General features: G+C 39.5%; 1 protein-coding gene across 1 annotated transcript in view; it reads left to right on the forward strand.

Annotated features, from left to right (window-relative positions):
* Slc35e3 (solute carrier family 35 member E3) overlaps positions 1 to 15,571 on the forward strand; it is a 55,479-nt gene extending 39,908 nt beyond the window's left edge. Inside the window, exon 6 of the transcript XR_009225542.1 lies at positions 14,721 to 15,571. The gene's annotated coding sequence lies outside the window, so the exon portion shown is untranslated. The remainder of the gene's footprint in view (positions 1 to 14,720) is intronic.
* The last annotated feature ends 1,514 nt before the right edge of the window (positions 15,572 to 17,085 follow it).

Consider the following 17,085-nt stretch of genomic DNA (forward strand, 5'->3'; position numbering starts at 1 on the left):
AGCAAAGAAAGTCTTAGTATTAGTGTGAAAAGAATTTTGACTTCAGGAGAGACTTTCAAGGCACCCGAGTCTGTTTTGAGAACAGCTGCTCTAGGTTTTCAGGATGTCATGATAAACAAGACACAGTCCCTGCACCTGTGGAACTTAAGTTACAGAAGGCAGACAAATAACAAGACACAAACAAGATGACTTCAGAGCGTGATAAACTCCATGAAGAAAATAAGGGAATAGACCATAACTGACTGGGGAGGCTGCTTTAGCGAAGGCCATTCTGAGAAGATATCGGAGTCAGGAGCTTAGAACAAAGAGGGTGCACCCTGCACAAAACCAAGAGGCATTTTCTGGAAAGATGATACAGCAAGGAAAAAAGGCTTGAGACAGGAAAAATCTTGGCATTAGGAGAGACAAGAAGGAGGGTGATCAGATTGGATAACTGGTCTTTATAGCCCTCTACTCCTTTAGCGAGATTCCATGTTATTACCAGTAAAAATGGTAACAGTATATATAACAGCCATTTAATCCTTCAACAACTTTGCTATATTCCCCATTCCACAGCTGAGGACACTAGTGTCCCAGTCAGAACACTTAAGGAAGTTTGGCCACAGGTTCTGCTATATTCATAATCCTTAAAGCCTCTTTTAGAGAAAATTACTCACTGGATAAAATACTTCCTTGTTAGTGCATGTAAAAGGGTGTGTGGGGAGGGAGGTGGATATTTTATTCTTCCTTCTTTGATTTGGATCTGGAGAACCAGAAGCTATTGAAACCACTCTGACATAGGATTGTGTCAGAGTCTGTCACATGAGGGAAGAGCCATAACTCAGTGGAAAGGAATTTTTCTGAACAATTTCCCTGATAAATGTCTTACCTTGCACAATCACAGATGCATTGATTCTTTTTGAAGCGTCATCTCATTCTAAATGAGTTATAAACAAAGGGTTGTAGAACTGAGCAGTCTGTCCTCCTTGGGACAGGTTCCTCTTAGTATAGGTTGGCCTCGGAGTGGTTTTTCTAACTTCTGTGATGGTCCAACAAGGAAGTGACAAAGGTATGTTTTTGTCAGCTTTTTCGCGGTTGACACCAAAAGATATGACAAGAACAATTTTAGAGAAGGAAGAGTTTATTTGGGGTTCAGGATTTCAGAGGTCTCAGTCCATAGACAGCCGCTGGCTCCATTCCTGGGGCTTGAGGTAAAAGGAGTGTGGTACAGGCCAGCAACTCACGTGATGATCAGAACGTGGAGAGAGACTCCACTTGCCAGATAGGAAATACACACCCCCAAAGGTACACCCCAATGCCACACCTTACCTGCTTTCAGTTACAGTGGGGTTAAGTCTCTCATAACCCAGTCCCTTCACCTCTGAATGTTCTTGCATTGTCTCACACATGAGCTTTTGGGGGACACTTAATGTCTAACCCCAAGATATAGCTCCTTACTGTCAGATCTACACAGGAGGAAGGTAGAATTCCCTCTCTAGGAGCAAGCTTCACCTGAGACACCAGGGTAAGGCCACCTGACTCCCAGCTTTGATTGGAAGGCAACCTTCTCCTAAACAAAGGCAATAAGACCATTGCTTTGCTTTCTTGATATTTTTGTGCTGATCTTTGTGGACTCTTTACTGCTTTGCTTCCTTTCAGCGACCCACCCTCACCCCAATCCACAAGCACCAGGTGAAGGATTGCACTTAGCTCAAAAGATCACTATCACTTGAGGAAAGACTTAGACCTTAAATTGTGGCTATTCTGTCACCAGGGTTACAACAGAATTGGAGCTCAGTTATCTACACGTCAGCCCTGACTCTAGCATCTACATACCAAGGAGCCTTGCTCTGAACTTCTGGAAATTACATGTTTGAATCAAGCCACTGACATGAGTCCTTTCTCTCCTGGCAAGAAAGATACAGGATTTGCTAGGTCAATGCTGTCCCTCTGACTTGTACAGTACTTACTAGACCATAAGCCTCAAGAGGGCAAATTCTAACACATTTCTGTTTGCCTTTGTCTCTCTAGTGCTGGCTCAATGCCTGACACATAGTGTGTTCGGTGACTATCTGTTAAATGACTGAATGATTCAATGAGTGTTTAACTGGACACGTACCAGAACAGTGAAAAAATTATTCATTCATTTGGTCTTTTATTCACTATTCAACAAATATTCCTTGAGCACTGATTATATCAGGCACTCAGATGCTAGGAATACAAAATTTATGGTGAAGCAATCTAACCCAGGAGACTTTCCCAACTAATGAGAATTTTTAAAAAGAGTCCTTTATTCAGTCCCCAGTATGGTTTAAGAGTTCCCATGAACAAAATATTAACATACCATCAACTACACCAGGATGCTGTGGCTTTAAGTAACCAAATGACCATTATTCATGCTGTCTCTGTCAGAGTTTTTGTTGGACTGCCTAGCCTCTTTTAAGGAAATGGTTCTTTTTCCTTCCAATGCCTCTTTCCAATTTGTAATTATATATCTATTCACATCTTATATTTTTCCTTCACTGTACTGGCAGCTCAAAAAAGGTGGGGACTATATGTTTTAATCAGGCTACACTTCAAATGTCTTGCACTGTGTTAAAAATTACTTGTTAAATATATGAATTAAGGCTCATGACCAAATTTCTGATTTAAATAGTTCAATATCTGGCCAAGAGGATGGTAGCAATAATTCAAGAAACTGATTGAAGGTATACTCCTGATGTAAGTGGTCACACAGGATTCATCTTTCCACATGGAGCTAGACAATTCATTTCATTTTTATTGGGCAAATTCTGATCAAGACTCTAGTTTCTTCTTTTTTTTTTTTAACCTTATTTATTTATTGTGGTGCTGTGGGTTGTACCCACAACCTGCCATATGCCAGGCAAGTACTGTACTATTAAGCTATACCCCCAGGCCCAACTTTGTTTATTTTTAACTGTGCTAAGGCTCAAGGTTACTTTTAAAAATAGACGACAGGGGCTGGGGTTGTAGCCCAGTAGTAGAGTGCTTGCCTGCTATGTGTGAGGCACTGGGTTCAACTCTCAGCACCACATATATGTAAATAAATAAAATAAAGGTCCATCAACAATTTTATATATATATTAAAAACAGATTTTTAAAATTTTTTGTTTAATTGTTGATGGACCTTTATTTTATTTATTTATATGTGGTGCTGAGAACCCAACCCAGTGCCTCACATATGCCAAGCAAGTGTGCTACCATTAAGCCACAGCCACAGTCCTACAATTTACTTTTTAAAATTATCGATTTTGTTCATACTCTACGTGATCTATTTGGATTTATGTCTAATGTAGGATTGACAAGGATACTTTTAACTCAGGTGATGAGATACGAAACATGTAGCTTTACAGAAAATTTTTTAAAGCAAAGGACAGCCTCTGAGTTTGAAAACAAAACCACAATTAGATTGTGTCATTTTCTGGTAGTTGGGTGGAGTCACTGCTTCTAAATTTAAACCTATTCATAGGTTTAAATTTAGAAAGAAAATTTAGAAACTTGTGCATCAGTCACTTTACAACCCAAGTATTGTTAAAAGGAAAATTCCTTAAGCCAGTTAAATTTAACAGAGTTCATTTAAACCAAGTAAAACAAAACAAATACAATTGGTGAATAGAAAAGCTCTAGACAACCAGTGAGTAGACAGTGTTTACAGAAAAGCTCAGGTGAGACTGAAAACATCTTAATTGGCTACAGTTTAATCAATGTGTCAATTGGATACAACTTAACTAGTTAATTGGTTACACAATCTTCTGCAACCAACCAAACCTCAGTTACTGAGCTTAAATCCCATGTTGAGCAGGGTGCTATGGTACATGCCTATAGTCCCAAATACTGTGGAGGCTGAGTCAGGAGGATTATAAATTTGAGGACAGCCATAGAAATTTAGCAAGACTTTGTCTCAAAATAAAAAATTTAAAGGACTGGGGATGTAGCTCAGTAGTAGAGCACCTGGGTTCAATCCTTAGTAATCAATCAATCAATCAATCACTTAATAAATCAATTCTATGTTTGTTTGATCTATTGAGCCTAGAGCAGGTACCCAGAACAAATCTATGGCCTCCTATGAATTGTATGTAAGAGTATTTAACATTATATTTTAGATGAGCAAATTCCCTTAAATAGGAAACATCTTGAGAATAAAAAAGATGTCTGTACAGGGCTGGGGCTGTAGCTCAGCGGCAGAGTACTTGCCTAGCATGTGTGAGACACAGGGTTTGATCCTTAGCACCACATAAAAATAAAAGGCAAATAAAATAAAGGCATTCTGTCCATCTACAACTGCAAAACATTTTTTAAAAAATAAAAAAGTTTATATATATACTCATATAGACATTCTCATATAGACAGAGATATATAGATATTTAATCCCTACACATTTTAAAATTTAGAAATGCCACTTATCAGAATTTGAATTCATTTTTTAGACTTTTTAGAGAGGTTCTGAAGGACGCTGTGGTGTTTATCATCACAATGACCAGTCAGAAAAGCAGGGAGGGAGCTGTTTAAAAGAAAGGAATGATTAAGTCTGAAGGTCAGAGCTTAACAATCCTGGCGATTTAGCAAGTTGCAACACATACATTTTTCCCTTTAAAACAGAAAACATTGTGCTCCGACTTCTCATTTTGACCCCAGTAATTACTCCTCAGTCTATAATTGTGCTTGCTCTTTCATTTTCTCCTGTAATAATAATGGTAGCTGAGACTGTTAAATAATTGAAGAAAACATAGGACAGAACTACAAGCCTAGGCAATGGACAGGCCCAGGCAGATCCCAAGGTGGCCAAGAGTCTGGACCCTCTTGTTGCCCATATTCAACTTTCTTACTTTTTTCCATCTTCATTTCGTATCATACTACTTTTTTTTTTTAATCTTTTTCCAACACCTTCCCTACTTCTATCACACCTATATATTTAGTTCACAAGATGAAGCCTTGATGAACACTTCTACTTCTACTCAGTGATGCTACTATTAAAAAAACAATAAACAAAACAAAACAAAAAGCCCCCAGTAGTTATTGCTATATACTATAAAGTAAATTCCCTTTTCTCTAAAGAAAACCATACAGGTCTTTCCAACGGATTAAATTGTCCCCCTCCTTTTTAACTGGTGCATTATAGTTATACATAACTGTGGGACTCATTGTTACATGTTCATACATGTACACAGTATAATTTGGTCAATTTCATTCCCCAGTACCTTCCCTTTCCCTCCTGTCCTCCCTCCTCTGACCCCATTCCACTGGTCTTTCTTCCTTCTGTTTTCAGGAGATTCCCCGACCTTTCTTTCCCCCTTTTCCTCTGTAGCTTCCACATATGAGAGAAAATAAACAACTCTTGACTTTCTGAATATGACTTATTTCACTTAGCAGGATGTTCTTCAGTTCCAGTCATTTTCCAGCAAATGGTATAAATTCATTCTTCTTTATGGCTCAATAAAACTCCATTGTGTATGTGTACCCTATTTTCCTTATCCATTCATCCATTGACAGATACCTAGGCTGGTAGCATAGTTTGGCTATTGTGAATCATGCTGCTATAAACATGGGTATGCATGTATCACTATAGTATGCTAACTTTATTTCTTTAGGGTAAATACTGAGCACTGCTATAGCTGGGTCATATGGTGGTTCCATTCCCATTTTTTTAGGGAATTCTATACTGATTTCCACAGTGGTTGTAATAACTTATAATTCCACCAAAAATTCCTTTCCCCCCACATTCTCTCCAACATTGTTATTTGTATTCTTAATGGCTTCCATTCTAACTGAAATGAGATAAAATCTCAGTGTAGTTTTGGTTTGCATTTCTCTAATGGTTAAAGATGTTGGACATTTTTTTCATATATTTGTTAACCATTTGTGTTTATTTTGAGAAGTGTCTGTCTAGTTCATTCACTCGTTTTTTGAGTTATTAGGGGTTTTTTTTTAGTCAGATTTTTAAGGGGTGTTTTGTGTTTTTGTTTTTTTGCTTCTTTATATATTTTGGATATCAATCCTCTGTCAGAAGAGTAGCTAGCAAAGATTTCTCCCCTTTCTGTAGGTTCTCTCTTCACACTCTTGTTTCCTTTGCCATACAGAAGCTTTTTAAGTTGATGCCATCCCATTTATTAATTCTTGTTATTATTTCCTTAGCTTTAGGACGCCTATTGAATAAGTCATTGCCAGAACCTATATGTTGGAGTGTTGACCCTACATTTTCTTCTAGCCATTGCAAGTTTTGGGTCTAATTCCTAGGTCTTTGATCTATTTCAACTTGACTTGTATACAGGGTAAGAGATAGGGATCTAGACTCACTCTTTCACATATGAATATCCTGTTTTCCCAGCACTATTTGTTAAAAAGGCTATTTTTTTTCTCCAGTGTATGTTTTGGGTGACTTTGTCAATGATAAGATAATTATATCTGTGTGGGTTTGTCTCTTTGTCTTCTGTTCTTTACCTTTGGTTGTGTGTCTGTTTTTATGCCAGTTCCAAGCAGTTCTTGTTACTATAGCTCTGTAGTATAATTTGAAGTTGGGTATGGTGATGCCTCTAGCATTTTTTTTTTTTAGCTGTAGATGGACACAATATCTATTTATTTATTTTTATATGGTGCTGAGGATTGAACTCAGTGCCTCACACGTGCAAGGGAAGCCCTCTAACCACTGAGCTGCAGCCCCAGCCCAGCATTGCTTTTTGACTCAAAATTGCTTCAGCTATTCTGGGTTTTTGATTTTTTTCAAATGAATTTAAGACTGTTTTTTCTAGTTCTGTGAAAAACATCATTGATACTTTGATGGGAATTACATTGAATCTATAGATTGCTTTTGGAAATACGGCCATTTTAACAATATTAATTCTGCCCATCCATGAGTGTGAGAGGTCTTTCTATCTTCTAGTGTGTTTTAGTTGGCTTTTTCACCATTGCAACTAAAGGACCTGACTAGAAAAACTATAGGGGAGGCAAAGTTTATTGGGGGCTCACAGTTTCAGAGGTCTCAGTGCACAGATAGCAGACTCCATTCCTTGGGTCTCATGACAGAATAGCATGGCAGAGGGAAGCAGCTCACGTTAATCAGAAAGCAGAGAGAGAAAGTCTGCACTCTCCAGATGCAAAATATATACCCTAAAGCCACATCCCAATTCCCACCTCCACCAGCCACTCCACCACTTCAGTTACCACCCAGTTAGTCCCTATCAGGGGATTAAATCACTGATTGGGTCAAGATTCTTATAACCCAATCATTTCTCCTCTGAACCTTCTTGCATTGTCTCACTATGAGTTTTTCCGGGACCCCTCACATCCAAACTATAATGTAGTGTCTTATTCAATTTCTTTCTTCACTGTTCTATAACTTTCTTTGTAGACTCCTTTCACCTCCTTGGTTAGATTTATTCCTAGAGGTTTTTTTTATATATTTTTTAATCATTGATAGACCTTTATTTAATTTATTTATTTGTATGTGGTGCTGAGAATTGAACCCAGGGCCTCACATGTGCCAGGCAAGCACTCTACCTCTGAGCCACCACTCCAGCCCCTATTCCTAGGTTTTTGGTGTGTGTGTGTGTTTAGGCTATTGTTAATGAAATTGCTTTTCTGATTTCTTTTTCAACAAGTTCATTATTGGTCTATAGGAAAGCCATTGATTTTTGTGTGTTGATTTTGTATCCTGTAAAATTGTCCTTAAATTACAATTTTAAACATATGAAATTGGCAAACACTTTGTTTTAATTTTAGTAAAAATCCATTTATTTCCAAATTTAGTCTAGCTGAGGGTGTGGGGGAAAATGTACCCTCTAGCAACAATCATAACTTTTCTGGAAGGCATTTTGGCAATGGCCACAAAAATGTATATATCCTCTAACTCAGAAAATCCATGTGCAGGGGTTTGTACTAAGGAAGTAAAAATGTACACAAGTATTTTCAGGAAGGAAGCTTAACACAGAATTGTTGATAATAGCAAAAAAAATGGAAAGCACCAAAATGTCCTAAATTTCTTAGTTCACCAATCTGTGGGGTTCTCCAGCCTTTTGGAAAGACCTGGGATTTTTAACCTGTACTTGCCACCCAAATTTTAACTAGACGAGTGGGATCCTGGCAGTCTATGAATCTCTTCCATTAGTGAGTGCTTATCTCTCATTTCTAAGTACAAACAGCTTGGCCTTCTCTCCTTTTTAGGCATACTACTTAGAAATTTCACCTACTGGATTTCCATTGCAATCCCCTTCTCCACTTTCCAATGTGGTTAATAAGTACAAGAACTGTGGACTTTTTTAAAAAAATATTTTTATCAGTTATTGATGGACCTTTTTTAATTTATTTGTTTATATGTGGTGCTGAGAATGGAACCCAGTGCCTCACACATGCTAGGCAAGTGCTGTACCACTGAGCCACAACCCCAGCCCCGAACTGTGGTCTTTTAAAAGTTATTATTATTTTTCCCCCAGAGCTTATCATCATGATTATTAGACAATAGCAAAAAAATTTTTTTGAATGAATGTATAAATGAATGAGATGCTTATAATCTATTTTATGCTGTAGGCCCATATTCTACAGAAAGAAATCATTTACACAGTAAAAAGTCTATGATTGGGTTTGAGCCCCAGCACTAAATAAATAAATAAATAAAATTTTAACCTAACAAAACAAATTCATTCAACAAATATGCTGAGTATCTTCCAGGTATCAGGCACTTTGTGAGCCCTGGAGATAGAGCCACAGAATTAGAAATTAAGAAAAATATATGGATTAAAGTGTTTAAATTATAAATCAAAGGGTCTGAGTTATACACCAGAATATCAATTTCTTAATTCATAAGGGTAGGTGCACTTGACCTATCCGTTTCCCCCATGTGCTCTTTTGTATCAAGATAGATACCTATGAACTGGGTTAGCAGAAGGTTTTAGTTTGTTTATTGGCATTGGGGATCAAACCAAGGGTATTGTGCATGCGAGGCAAGTGCTCTAACACTAAGTCATGACCCAGCCCCGGAAAGTTTTCTAGAGAACGTATAATTGTAATATACTAGTGTCTGTTTTTCAGTTTGTTTTTGTATTAGGGATTAAACCCAGGAGCACTTTGCTACTGTGGTGGCCCTTTATTTTCCTTTTAAAATGTATCATAGTGATACATTTGTGACTTGATTTTTACCTAGTGGGATGCAGTGAACAGTGATCCAGCTAGCATCTACCTCCCCATTGTGACGTATGTAATATGAAATGTATTTGGTCTTTTTCCCTGGTTCCTGTCTTAGAGCTCCTAAAACCCTTGGAAATTCCTGAGTGATGAAAGTATATTTTCCTAGTCCCCCTTTTTGACCTTTTGATAACACTTGATTTTCTGCCAATGGTGTTATGGTTTAGATGTGGTATCCTCCAAAACTCACACGTGAGATGATGCAAGAAGGTTTGGAGGAGAAATGATTGGGGTGTAGCCTGAATATAATCTGTGAATTACTCCCCCAATGGGATTAATTGAGTCATACCTGGAGGCAGGTGGGTGTGGCTGGAGGAAGTAGTTCATTGGGGACGGAGCTGTGGGGTATTTTGTATCTGGAGAGTGGTGTCTCTCTCTGCTGCCTGATCACCATATGAGCTGCTTCCCTCTGCCACACTCTTAGCTATGATGTTCTGCCCCTTTTCCTCCCCTAAAATTGTTCTGTTCAGATCTTTTAGTCTCAGCTGTGAAATTGCTGACTAAAACAAATGGGGATGGCTTAGACTGAGTCCCTAGCTAGCTAGGAGTTACCAGAAAGACAAAGTAATTAGAAAGTTAGAGGTTTAGAACTTTGGCCCCACCCACCAAACTCCTTGAAAATTTAAGGACTGGGATGTAGCTCAGTGATAGAGTGAGTGGTTACCTACCTAGTATACATGAGGCCCTGGATTTAGTCCCCTAGAAGGCCCTCCCCACAACCCTCCCAAAAATTAAAAAAAAATTAGTTCTTCTTTTTCTCGTCAGTAATTAATGTATATGACATATGTCTATTCACTTTAAACAAATGGAAAACTGCATTAAATTTCAAATTATATATATGGATATATCTATTCACACATACATGTATGTGGAGAGAGAGAAACAACTAGAAATCAAGTAATATTTTTGTTTGTATCCTAAATGAAAAGGGAGCTCTAAAAATCTAAATGGTGAGTAGGTGCTAAAACCAAGGAATTTATAGAGCAAGCAAAATGGGACCATGATTTATTACTGGGGACTGGGCTTTAACCTCCAGGCTGCAGCATAAGAAGCTAACAGAATGCTGAGTAATTAGGTGGAGAGGGGGCTTAGCTGGAAAGCGGTGGATATAAGATGTACTGATGAGAATAACTTGTGGTCAGAAGGCCTCTTTCCTCAGAAACCAGCTTGGACAGGAAAGCAGGAAGTAAGGAAAGTCTAAAAGAGAGACTGAACATTTCTGTTTTAAAAGACACTGTACACTGCCTAAATTGACTTGTTAAATGATCAGATCCAATTAAATTTAAATAATATTGGACATTTAATTAGTTGTCCCATTAAACTGCAGGCACTACCTCACGAATACTTGAATACTTGTAGCCAAAATTCAAAGTGCTGTTTTCTATCTATGTATGAGAGTTGTAGTGAATTAAATGTACACTCCACCACTTACATATGTAACAATCAATCCATAACAATATCATTTATAGTGCCATCTATGGTCACAGCCAGTTAGCGCTGGTAAGGCAGCTGTACTGTGATGGCAAAACCAGATGTGGTTGTGAAATGAAATTACAAAAATATTATGGTAAGAAACTGATGCCTGGGGAAGGGGTCAGTTCCACTCCCCTTTCTTAGCCTTTCTCCGGGAAGCCTAATTAACCATGGGATAATTAACCTTTTGGATTGTAAATAACTGCCCTAGGTCTCTGACTACTCCCTCTTGAAATGGAACAGAGGCCTGTGAAAAGAGCAGTTTCTTCTCTGTTTCTGTGAGGTGCTTTATGTTAGAGAGCCTGAAAGAGGCTTTCAGCTGCATAGATTAGGAAATTTTTTTTTTTCTTTTTTTTTGTGGTGCTGGGGATTGAACCCAGGGCCTTGTGCATGCAAGGCAAGCACTCCACCAACTGAGCTATATTTTCAGCCTGATTAGGAAAAATTTTTAAAGAGAAAAAGCCCCAGTGATAGGATGGGTCTAAGATGACGTCAAATAACCTACAAATATTGTGAGAAACTGTGGATCAGGGCTCAGAATTTGGAATTTTTTCCCCTCTGGGCCCGCTAGCATAAAATAAAGTTTGGAGTTCTCCTCCGCTCCAAGTGTTGCTTGCTGCTCCTGGACCAGTCTGTTTCTTGCAACAGTACTACTTGCTTTAATCAGTGAGAGTTCTGTGTACTATGCTGCTAGGACTAGGAGCTCCTCAGCGCTCTCCTGAGCTACCCTCAGCTCAGTATAATATAATAGAAAGCCTGTCACTTCTGCATATTTAGCCTCACTTTCTGCTATTTATTTTGGGTTTCTACGGAACACAATGAGATTCTTTGTTTTTAAATTGTGAGCCAACATTATCACCACATAGATTATGTCAGACACTCATGTTATTTTTGAAAGAAGCAAATGTTATGGTGACCTGATTGGGTGATTACCAGGGTAGAAAAAAATTTAAAAACTCCATATGCCTATAAGGCAGAAAAGCCACACTGTCATGGAAAAGCCGCATTGTCTCAGCTCAAATGCTGAGACAGCTGGAGCCAGTTGTAGAGGTTAGAGAGTTTCAAACCCCTCAACCAACAGCAGTATAGGATGGGGTGCAAAGACTGCTGACCTTCAGGCCAGGTTGAGCACAGCAACAACTACTGCAGGGGACTTTAGTGCTCCCAGAGACTGCTCTACGGTACTGCAAAGGCAGTATTACTTTTGTGGGATTTTAATTTGAAGCTCAGACCAATCTGTCATTCAAAGACAGCCATCTATGCTTAGACTATCAGACTATCAGGTTCTGGGTTGTGCCATATCTATTCACTTAATTCAAAATTAGTCGCGATCCTCAGTGGTAAATAGCAGAACCAACTGTATTAGTTGGCTAGGACTACTGTAACAATACCACAAACTTGAGTTGTTGGAATAACAGAATTTATTGTCTCACAGTTCTGGAGGCAAGGTCTAAAATTAATGTGTTGGCAGAGCCAATGGTGAGTGCTAGGGATGAATCTGTTTCAGGTCTCTCTCCAAACTGGTCAATACTATAGTTATAACTCCATTTCCCACATTCTGTTTCTCTCTCTCTCTCCAAATTTCCCTCTTTCATGAGGACACCAGTTATACTGGACTAGGGGCCTGCTCTACTTGTATATGACTTCATTTCAATTTAACTAATACTCTGCAACAACCCCAATAAGCTCACATTCTGAGACACTAAGAGGATTTCAGCAGGAGGACACAATTCACCTCATAACACTAAATTTATGTGATTTAAGAGAAGGGATCTATTTAGGAGACAGATAAACCAGCTTGGGAAATGGCAAGTACAGGGGAGGCTCAGCACAGCCAGAACACAGCCAGAGGCATGCCCTGACCAGCCCATCCTGACCTGTGCAGGACACTGGACACCATGGCCTGCACTGCCCCACAATCTCACAGTTCAAATGCTGCCACTTCCAACTATTTTCAGCCCCCAAACCCAAGAATAGATTTCCAAGATTTTGACTTTCCTATCAGTAGCTCCCAAGTTAAATCTAGGTCTGCTAAAGTCTGTGTCCTAGCTGATCTGGTAGCTAAGAAAACAAGTATCTGGAGTTTTTGCTTCAGAAGTGGGAAGAAGAAGGTGCTGCCTTCCACCAATACACATAGAGAAAATTCTTCAAACAGGGAAGGGATTTAGAGACTAAGCAGCCAAAAGGAATAACAAATGTCCACTCCAAAGTATGTTCATTAACTCTACTATTCAGGTAGGCACTAGAATCCTAAAATGTGAGTTGTTGCTCATGGGGTGGCTTTGAACTCCTGGGCTCAAGTGATCCTCCTGCCTCAGCATCCAGAGTAGCTGGGACAATAGGCATGAGCTACTTTAACATTTTCTACTATACAGCCTTTGCCTTTTTCTCCAGGGACCCCTTAATCTGGGGAAACTCCAGCACCAGCAACTTTTCCAACAGCAGTATAGAATGGGGTAAGGACTTTTTTGCTCACTCTCAATATGTATCTTTTGGCAGCTGAGTGGCTTAGCAACTTTCAGGTAAAACTATAAATCTCATATTTGCTTGAGGCATGTGGGAGATTATAAACTCTTCATTCTCCAAAAGCCAATTTATGTTGTTCCTGAGTCCTCCTTCAAAACTCTCTATGTTAAAAGTTATCAAACTTGTTTAGCTTGTATTGCCCCAGTGAGAACCAGAATCTCAGGCCAAGGATTGGGTCTTAGGGCTGGTGCAGTAGCTCAGGGGTAGAGTTTGTGCTTAGCGTGTGTGAGGCCCCGGGTTCAATCATTAGTGTGCACAGCATGCACACATACACACAAAAGAAAGAAAAAAAAAGAAAAAAGAACTGGGACCTATTTGAACTTAGTCTTAGATAATTGAGTAACTGCTCTAAACAGAATAGTATCTGAGATATTTGGTATCTTCTAAAAGCAGGATCAGATGTCAGTTATGCTGATGTCATCCTATTACACTGTTCCTGTTACAAGTTCAATTCTTCTGTGTCCTGGAGGAAAAAGATTTATTATAACCATTTAGGGTTTATCTGAGTAATATAAAGATGATCCATATTAGATTCTATCAATATAATCTTTCTTTCTTGTTTTTTTAGATATACATGACAGTAGAGTATATTTTGACATATTGTTCATACTTGGAGTATAATTTATTCTAACCAAGAGTCCCATTCCTGAGGTTGTACATGATGTAGAGTTTCACTGGTGATATTTTCATATATGAACATAAGAAAGTTATGTTCAACTCATACTACTGTCTTTCCTATTCTCATCCCCCCATGCTTTCCTTTAATTGCCCTTTGTTTAATCCATTGAATTTCTATTCCCCCCCCTTCCCTTGTGTATTAGCATCTGCATATCAAAGAGAACATTGATCTTTGGTTTTGGGGGATTGACTTATTTCAGTTAGCATAATAGTCTCCAGATTCATTCATTTACAAGCAAAAGTCATAAAGTCATTCTTTTTTATGGCTGAGTAATATTCCATTGTGTATATATATCCCATTTTCTTTATCCATTCATCTGTTGAAGGGCACCTAGGTTGGTTCCATAGCTTAGTTATTATGAATTGAGCTGCTATAAATACTAATGTGGCTGCATCACTGTAGTGTGCTGATTTGAAGTCCTTTTGGCTATATAGCGAGGAGTGGGATAGCTGGGTCAAATAGTGGTTCCATTCCAAGTTTTCTGAGGAATCTCCATACTGCTTTCCAGAGTAGTTGCACCAATGTGCAGTCCCACCAGCAATGTATGAGTGTACCTTTTTCCCCACAACCTCACCAACATTTATTGTTACTTGTATTCTTGATAATTGCCATTCTGACTGGAGTGAGATGGAATCTCAGTGTAGTTTTAATTTGTCTATCAATATAATCTTGTCAATTTTCAGATTAAACTAGAAAAGCCACATGAACATCTCTAAGTGCATGAAAAAGCAATAGATAAAATTGAACACTCATTCATATTTTCTTTAAAAAAAACTCAAAAAAGAAAGGAATAGAAGAAAATTTATATAATGTGATAAAAGACATCTACCTAAAACTTCAGTTAACATCAAACTTTTTTTTTTTTGAGAAAAAGGAAAAAGAAGGTTTATTGCTTTGCTAGCAAAGAAGAAACACAGGGGATTCCTGTCCCAGAAGCTGTGATTCTACCCATCAGGAGTAACAGAGAGCTTTTAGATGACTCAAAGGTACATTCCACATGTTCTCCAGATGTAATTCACTTGTTAATTTGGGAGATAGTGATTTCTGATGGTGTCTTCTGGCACCATCCCCAAGGTCTGGATTACTTCATTCCTATGGTGGGTGTGTACGCAGAGACAGATAACTCTGCCTAGGACGGGGAAGAAAAATAATCCTGTTTCCCTTGAGATTAAGGAAGGGGAGAGATTAGAGAGGAGGAAGGAGAGAGGAAGAAAGAAACATGTCCATTTTAAAAATAAACTGCAGTGGCACAGCAGCGAGGGTTGTATTCAGAGCATAAAGTGGACCACTGTTACATTTCCCCACTGTTGATTTCTATATTCCATTTCTTTGGAAAAATGGACAATGACATCTCCAAAGTGCTTCCTGCTGAAAGGGGCAACATCAAACTAGAAAAGCTTTTAAAAACCTTTTCTTTTTTGATACTAGAAATTAAGCCCAGTGGCACTCTACCACAGAGCTACATCTCCAGCCTATTTAATTCTGAGACAGGTCTCAGTAAGTTGAATAGGCAGGCCTTGAACTTGAGATCCTCCTGTCTCAGCCTCTTGAGTCACTGGGATTATAGGCATGTGCACAGCTAAAAAGCATTTTTATTAAAGTCAAGAGTAAGACAAGGATGCCTGCAGTCATTGCTACTATTCTACAAAGTTATAATTGTTTTTAATGGTCATAAGAAAATGAAAATAAGGGGTATAAGAAGAGACCAGGTTGAAAGTTTTTGCATATGATATTATTTACATAGAAAATCCAAGAGCATCTACTGAAAAGCTTATGTATAAAACAACATTCAGCAGTATTGGTGGTGATATGATTAAAAAAAAATAAAAGCCAATAAATGTCCCATAGGTCTACAATTATCAAATTGAAAATAAAATAGAAAAAAAAAAGATAATTTAAAATAGCAATGAAGCCAGGCGCAGTGGTACATGCCTATAATCCCAGTGGCTTGGGAGGTAGAGGCAGGAGGATCACTGAGTTCAAAGCCGGCCTCAGCAAAAAGTGAGGCGCTAAGCAACTCAGTGAGACCCTGTCTCTAAATAAAATACAAAATAGGGCTGGACTAAAAAATAAATATTAAAAAATTTTAAAAAAGGGGGGGCTGGGGATGTGGCCCAAGCGGTAGCGCGATCGCCTGGCATGGGTGCGGCCCGGGTTCGATCCTCAGCACCACATACAAACAAAGATGTTGTGTCCACCGGAAACTAAAAAATAAATATTAAAAAAAAATAGGGCTGTGGAGTAGTTCTGTGCCACTGAGTTCAATTTTCAGTACTTCCCCCAAAAAATCTTTTCTAAAAGGATGGAGCAATATATCATGTTCCTATCTGGGAAGAATTCACACTAAAAAGGTGTCAAAGCAATCAGTCCAAAGCAATAAGGTTCTTTTTATGAGTTAGACACATTGAGAGACAAACAATACTGAAAATGATAAGGTGAGCTTACCCTGTTAGATATTGCATCTAACCATGAGGTTTATCTGTAGATGGACCCTGTAATCTACCATTTTCTCTTGTATATATATAGCCTACTGCCTCTACTGTTTTTTTTTTTTTTTTAATATTTATTTATTTATTTTAGTTTTCGGCGGACACAACATCTTTGTTTATATGTGGTGCTGAGGATCGAACCCGGGCCGCACGCATGCCAGGCGAGCGTGCTACCACTTGAGCCACATCCCCAGCCCATACTGTTTTTAAATTCATAAATTTAGGTGCGCACGGGAGTTCTCGTCCTGACTGGCTGCATGTCCCGGGCCGTCGATAAATGGCCTCGCAGGCGGGAAAGTTGAGTCTCCTGTGCGCCAGGCCTCCGGGGCGATGTGCAGTGACTTCCATAGGGCTGAGTCTGGGACCGAGGTGAGAGTCCCGGGCGGGAGCGCCGGGCGGGCGGGGCTCGCGGGCACTGGGGGAGGCGCGCCCGCTCCCTCTCCCCGCAGCCCCGCCGGCTCGGGCCGGAGTCCGCGCCAGGCGGAGGAGAGCTGTCCCCACTGCGCGCGGTGCCGGGCCGCTGCAGAACCCCCGCGCTCCGCCGCCTGGTCGCGGCCCCAAGCCGCCGCAGATGAGCCGCTGTGAGAGACCGCTCACTGGGCAAGGGAGCGAGCAAAAGGCCTTCCCGGTTGGAGCGGCTGGAGGCTGTGTTGGTACCAATGCTGTCTCCTTAGTCCCCTGCCTGTGCTCATGGCACCAGGTCCCTGTTATCCCCCTACGCTCCAGAGCCACACGAGCCGGTTC

Source organism: Marmota monax, unplaced genomic scaffold (assembly GCF_021218885.2).
Source record: "Marmota monax isolate L192 unplaced genomic scaffold, Marmota_monax_Labrador192_F-V1.1 WCK01_AAM20220418_F8-fsc00056, whole genome shotgun sequence".
NCBI lineage: Eukaryota > Metazoa > Chordata > Mammalia > Rodentia > Sciuridae > Marmota > Marmota monax.